This window comes from Manduca sexta, unplaced genomic scaffold, assembly GCF_014839805.1.
Source record: "Manduca sexta isolate Smith_Timp_Sample1 unplaced genomic scaffold, JHU_Msex_v1.0 HiC_scaffold_980, whole genome shotgun sequence".
NCBI lineage: Eukaryota > Metazoa > Arthropoda > Insecta > Lepidoptera > Sphingidae > Manduca > Manduca sexta.
The window spans coordinates 1-7,719 of record NW_023595828.1 but is presented as its reverse complement, the minus strand read 5'-3'; the positions used below and the strand labels follow the sequence as shown (position 1 = coordinate 7,719).

The 7,719-nt window shown below is 37.8% G+C and overlaps 1 pseudogene; it reads right to left on the bottom strand.

Annotated features, from left to right (window-relative positions):
* Positions 1 to 84: 84 nt before the first annotated feature.
* On the bottom strand, positions 85 to 7,712 carry LOC119193740 (annotated as a pseudogene).
* Between the last annotated feature and the right edge of the window lie 7 nt (positions 7,713 to 7,719).

Genomic DNA, 7,719 nt, shown 5'->3' with positions numbered 1-7,719 from the left:
ACGCGTTAAATCGGCGTGTTGGAGGTCAAATCGACCAATCGCGAGTGTGCTCACGACTCGTGCCTCTATTATAATAAATCATACCTGTTCCATCAATTCGAACGAATCTGCAGTACTCTAGATGTCTTTCCGAGTGGACTCTGGCTACAACTAGCCCGTGTCCTTGATGCATGTAGTGACGCACTGTCATCGGCTCTGGAATCATAATTATAGAATGATATAATAAAACACACATCACTTATCCTAAAGCGGCAGGCTAAGGTGCAATTAGGGGACCCACTATTGGTCATGTGTTCAGTCTTCCCATCCCAAGATGTTTCAAATTCTCCGGTATAATACTAAGCAGTAAAACCCAACATCATTTTGTCATACCTTGGATTCGATCCTGAGACCTCAGAGCGATGTTGTATAGCTAGGACAAATTTACATAACGTAATAGTTTCGTTTAAGTAATTTTCAGTATGGCAATTTGAAAAGTACACTGAGGGTATTTGGAATTAAAATATGGCAGCGTAAAAATAATCTCTACCTTGGATATTTACTTGGAATCGCGCTCTCTGTTCTACCGTTTGGTTGACGAGTCCCACGTGACAGCTCCAGTTTCCACTGTTCCTGGCCACCAGGTTCGTGAACCTGACTCCACATTCGCCCGCGTCGAAGCCACTTCCAACGTATTCCATAGAAGAAGTCGAAGTTGCTGAAACGGTATTCTAAGATGGTAAATCTCTTCAATATAAAGTGGCTTCTGGTGGCACTATTAATGCGGGTTGCAGATCCAAAGCTAAGCGAAATTAGTTTAGGTTAGCTCACATAGCTGAGATGTTGTTTCATACTTATGTAGACAGCAAGCTATGTAAACTGACCTATGCTATACGTAGAATTTTCTCAGCTAATTATACTTAGCTTTCTTGGTTTGCAACCGGCATCGATATGTAATAATATCAAAAAACCATGTTGCAGCGATAGGGGCTTTTACTACGATGTCTTTCTACATTTTTTTAACTTGACAGTACATTTTACAATGGCGGTTTATACAAACATAACGGACTTTTGGGTGACCGTTTTAGACATTCGCAACCCTTGCTATAATCGTCGATTCTAATCTTATGTATGGTTATCGCTAAAATATATTATAAGGTATGTCCTATAATTCAAGAAGTACGTCACACTGTTAATTGTGAAAACGCTACACCGTTGTTTTATTACATGTCTTCTATCCTTCGTTGGAGGTCCTTAATTAATACCCATAGAGTTTTTTTTCAATTTATTAATTGTAGAAAAGTATCTTGATTCCAGCATTAAATGTCTTTTTAGTTAAGAGAGGAAACCGACTTAAAACAGCTCAGAAACATACCAGGTTTGATACTGAAGACTGTGCCATTACTGTTTCTGAAATAACAGTATCTAATGGCAGACTGGACAGAACAGGACATCCTCACTGTCTCTCCTTCCACGGCGGTTATGTTAGATCTGTCGGGCGTTAGAGTAGGTTCTGTAACAAAGAAGCAGATTTAATAGACAATAAAAAACAAACAAACACACATCACACTTTTATATGTGTCTTAACAAATGACAACGTTTATTGGGAAACTATTTTTTGCTCGTGGCTTCGCTCGCGTGAAGGAGTTTTTCGGGATAAAAGTCCCTATATATATTGTCCCGAGATAGAAAGTAGTCTATAACCTTCCTAGGGCCTTAAACTATCTCGAAACTAAATTTCATAAAAATCCGTTCAGTAGTTTATGTGGAAATCGGTAACAAACAGAAAAGGGGACTTTGTTTTATAATATGAATAGATATAAATGCATTATAAAATGCAGACATTAAACTACTGTTTAATGTCTGCATTTTATTTAGTTAACTAACTAGGCCGAGCATCAGGAACAAATTTGTGCTTCAAGATACCAATTGGAAAAAACTAAAGATGTCAGCGTTCTTAGATATGAATACAAAAATATTTATAATAAATATGCTAGTACGCGCATATAAAACATGCAATTCACGATATGGAAAATATATAAATTAATTTACATTGGTGTTTTACTACTTCACGATTGAGTAACCATCGCATATAATCTCCGTAATGTCCTTTCTTAATAATCTTAGAACTCTTTGATAAAATGTAATAGCAAAGTTGACGTATTGCTTAATTTCACTCAACATTAATAAACATGATTAAGTATAAAGTTGTTCTTTTCGCATTATATTATTATCTTGTATATAAGACTTGAATGTTATATGCTTATAATCATTATTATTATTTCAACATACACACCCACGCCCTTCTAACCTTGTCAGAGGCGGCGTATGTATTCCGTCCCATGATTTTATAAGGAACGAACCTATCGCCTAACCGAACACAAATACGCGACTCCGGGATGGATACTGAGTAGTAAAACCCTATTTGCTCAACTCAGGGATCAAATCTGAGACTTCAGCATTGTAGTTGCATACACCTACGCCAACGAGGCAGACCTATTTCAAAGCTATTAAAATGGAAACACTCTTAGAACATCCGTCGATATGCTACCTGTAACGACAGTCGCTTGTACTTCAGGATCCTGCATCAACCAGGGGCAGACTACAGACAAGAAGCCGAAGTATGTGTCTCCCTCTGTCTCCATACCACAGCGCCACAGACCCAGGTCATTCACCGTGGGGTTAGTAATGCGCAGGCCACACACGTGGCTATGAACTTCTGCCGTGACGCTGCAAATATAAAGAGATTTACATATATCTTCATCTTCAATGAATTCGGTACAAATGTAGTTGTAATAAGCTATATATTGGTGTCTCAGTAACAATGCAGTTATTCTCAAACTTTAATTTATTTCAGTTCTCTCCTAAACACCCGACCTTACTTGGCGAATCTGCTGTAACAAGTGTCGGATCGGAACCGATTGCTTATACTTCATAAAAAGACGACATTTTCACTGTCTAAGAACTAGCAATATACATCAATCGGCTATTTAATGGTTGATTTACACTTGATCTGTCAGATATTAAATCTGACTGAACAAAAAAGGAATAGGAGGAGTCTAGAAAAGTCCACTTAATTAAAATACGGTAAGGAAATAATGGACGGCAGATACCTTGCAGTAAATAGATTATTAGCTTCGTATAGATATTACTCAAAACAAGATGGGGTGAAATGAAATGAAATAAATTGTATACATTATTAGATTCCGTTAATATTAACTCTACCATCAGGTCGGAAAGCATTGTCCACTACAGAAGAACAGGCAAGAAACTCTAGTGTTGCTCTTTTCAAAATCAGTTTAAGGTATAAACATGCATGATATGATACAAGATTTTTTTTATTATTGTTAAGTGCAGTATATTCGTGTAAGTTAGTAAAAATTTTGAGAGAAATATTGCCAAAATACTTCACACGTATCGGATGTTAATTGAATTGTAGTTTCTGCCTCATCTTTCCCTTTATTGTTTTTTAAATCTTTATTTAGGGTGCTTGGTCGTTATTTCACGACTATGTCGCTCCGTACGTCCACTTTTACCCGTGCCTACTAACTTTTGATGAAGTCAAAATATTTTTTTATTAAAGCCTTAGCCTCTTTTGATACAGGGACCGACAAAAAACTACTGCGTTTGTTGTATTAAACAAATCTCACCTAACTTCACTCCCATGGAAGACGTAACGATCCTCCCCGACTCCCTGGTTGGCGAGGAGAATAGTCCCACTCGGGTCGCGGAACTTGCAAGCGCTCACGTTGTGTTGACTCGACACGGAACACGACAGCATCACTGACGGCCGCTCTCTTTCGACTTTTGTTGACACAACTGCCTTTGGTTCTGGAAATTTGAGATTTTTTCTGAATTTTATAACAATTGACTGGCTTTTGTTCGTGACTGTTGATATCAAGTCTGTTGAAACTATTACATAGTTTAAGATATCTATGAGGGCTTCTTCGTTTGTGCTTAAGTACGTTTTATCGTTTTCAATTTTAGAAAGAAAAAGCTATATTTCAGTTAAATACTTGTTTATTAAGCAATCCACATGCTTGTTTGCTGCCTCTGCTTGAAAATTACTAGCCTTAAAATAAAATGTTTTACAAGTACCTGCTTCAACAACGGTGACCATGAATTCCTGAGTCTCAACTAAAACTCTTCCAGGTATTCCGACGAGCATCTTCCAGTAACCACTGAGATCCATGGTCACTCTTTCGATAGCCAGTTTGCATCTGCCGAAACCGTCGAAAACAGAAAATCCTTTAGGATCTATCAGTTTGCAATAAACTGCATCTTCAGGACCAATTTCTTTGTTTACTTCTCTGTCCAGATTTAGCGTCATGTTGCTCATCTGAGATACTTTTCTTGCTGTAAAAAATGAGGTGGTTATTATTAAATAACTAATATACTGTCAAATGTATCGGCTTCTGCTCTTATCAAGTATGATAATCGTAGAATGTGCTCTAGTTTTGTAAGTTCATCAGATGTCTCCAATAAAGGTAAGAGCGTTTAATTTATTACAAAGAATACAAAACTTAATATACACATACTTGCATACATGTGTTTATTTATAATTCTTAAGCCAAAGGGGTCGCATATTCAATGGTATCTTTAATGCTTTTTGTTTAGAGACGTCTTAAAACTAGCTAATTTTAAATAAAATTTAAAACGGTGATAGTATTGTTGGGAACGGAACGGTCTCTGCCGAGCCGAAGACTACAGCTTCAAAATCCAAGGTATCTCTGACTTTTCGAAAGTACGTGTGTATTGATTGTCTATTATCACTCGCTTTTATAGTGAAGAAAAACATCATGAGAGAATCTGCATATCTGAGAATTCTCCATAGGAATATCGAAGGTATGAAGATAGCCAATCCGCACTAGACCAGAGTAGTAGACAAAAGTCCACACCCCCTCAATAGTAAAGGATACCCGTGCTCAGCAGTGAGCATTAATTATTATATTATTATTATATAAAAATATTACGTTACCAACAACAGAAACCTTGATCCTAGCTCTGTAAACGATTCTCGCTCCATATACTATTTCCCAAGTTCCTTCGTCGCTCATCCTTACAGTTTTGACGACAAAACCGCAAGATTTGTTGTGAATAACGTCTATGTCGTGATCCGAAGTGCTATTTTCTTTTAGGGCCGATGAGTGAGCAAGTGTCGTATTGGTCTGTCGGTTCTCTCAATCTTACATAGAGATCGTTGCCTTCTGTGATGACTAGTTCCCGAGGGAACGCTTCCACTTTTTCTACAATGATATGATCATTGATATTTTTATAGTTGTTTATAAAACAAGTTAGGATTAAGTAGGTTTCAGTCAGGAATTTAAATTATAGGTGACGATTTGTGCTTCTTGAGTTGTCATTTTAACATTAGAGAAACAGATGGGCAAATGGAAATGCAATTAAAATAGAAACAAATATTTGAACACATAACTTATTTTTCTATCCAATTTGACCAAATTATACTCAAAAATGTGGCGAACGTTGAGGAAATAGTCATCTTAGATGACTTACCTTCAACATAAATGACGAAAGGCTGCCTTCTCTCTATAGCGTCTGAAGACATAGTAGCTCTAGAAATAAGAACCCATTCACCAATCATATCTTCAGAGAAAACCTCAATGGTAACACCACACACCACTTCAGATCCAGTAACAACAGTCACTCCTGGTAAATAAAAGCCATCCATGATGGTATACTGTCTACCAGCTGGTGTCCTAATATGGCAACTTTGAGGGTTAACGAACGTGCTTCGAAAAATACTTATTGTGTGATTCGTGCCAATTTTCGTATCGAAAACACGTTCAGTTAAATTTTGTACAACTCTATCTTCTATGATGGGGTTGTCGGGATCTGAAACAAAATTAAACATCGCGAGAAAAATAAAATAAATAAATAAGCTGTTAATTTTTTTATAATAAAATATATTTAGTTGCTTTTTATTGTAGACGATCGGTATGGTTTCCAACAACATAGGCCTCTTCTAAAGATTTCCATCTTTTTCTTTCTTTCGCCGTCCTCATCCATTGGGAACGTACGGTATGAGAAATTAGACATTGAATCCAACAATGGCTAGCAATGATATTTTAGTGAAAAGGTTTAGATACACTAAATATACTGCACTTGGCTTTCAAAAACGGCGCAGTACCGCACACACAGATAACTACGTATTGTTATCATATTAGTGTGTGCCGTTGGACGATGTGATAGGGGCGAACCTATCGCCATATCGGCCACAAATTCCAGATTCGGGCCAATACTGAGCAGAAAACCCCAAATATCACTTTGCCCGACCCGGCATTCGAACTTAGGATCTCAGAGCGCTGCCGTACCACACAAGCAGTACAACTACGCTACCGACCCATTACTATGGGTATTAGTATAATTAGTTACCTTCTCGTATGATGTTGAATATCTGCCTTCTTTCAGTGAATATTCCATTTCTACTGAATTTTCCGATTATTTGCCATTCGCCGAGCATGTTTTCTTTAATCGGCCCGATAGACATGCGACAGAGGATATTGTTGTCTACATTAACGATCTCCACTCCAGGAAACTGTTCTGATGCTTGGAACCCATACACTTGTCCAGATGGGGCTCTGTATACACAACTGTCGATACTGCCAGTGCCAGTAACTTCTACTGTTACTGTTGTGTTCAAATTGATGACGCGGTTGAACGGTTCGAGATTAGTCACATTGTATGGCTGGGCGAAAGGATTTTCTTCGTCTAAAAACAGAAAAAATTGCAGAATATAATATCAGCCCTGTATTGCATACTGTCCTGCTGGGCACGAGCCTCCTCTACTACTGAGAGGGATTAGGCTGTAGTCCACCACACTGGCCTGGTACGGATTGGTATATTTTGTAGTACTTACAAAATTTTGATACAGATTTTTGAAATAAAATGGACGTAATAACTATCATTTTGTTATAATTCATAAACTTATTCATGTATTATAATCTGTACTATCTCTACTCCCTGCACAAAGCGTTAGGCGTTCGTCTACAATTTGCTTGGAGTACTCATTCTCAATCCTAAGGGGCCTTATTCTTATACGATAGAATAAAACCGTAATATCATCATATCAGGTACAAATTCCAGGCTGACAGTGGGCAGAAAAACCTAAATATCACTTTGCCCGACCGATAGTTGTAGTACCGCGCACGCAATACAACTACGGAACTTATTAGTCTGTTTAAAAAGTACAGGCTTAATTGACATAGCAATGGGGCACCATGGCTGCTAAGCTGGGGATCGTTTGTACACCATTAGCAGAGTACCCTCGGGGATAACCATGGTGCTCCAAAAAAAATTTTTTTTTAAACATATATGAAGAGAATTGTATCCACTATTGTAAATAATATAAAATGAATAAAGCTATATTCACCATAAAGGAACATGGTCATAGGCAGTCTGGCTTCGTTGAACCACAAAACGGATCTAAATTGTCCATACAGAGTCCAGTTGCCCAACATCCAGCGCTCTATTGGTCCAATAGTAACAGCACACGTATCTGATGTTGTATTTCTACGATGAATGTAAGGATACTCCATATGAGAAGCCAGGACCAAGTCTTCACCATTCGGGGTGATGACATGGCAGGTCTGGCCTGTACCTTGTCCAATAACTACAGGGTTTAAATATCCACCAAGGTTAACGCTGTGTTCGAATAGCTGCTGGTCATTTGTTTGCCATGTAATGTTAGGATTGTTGTTATTGTCTAAAAAAAATACATAC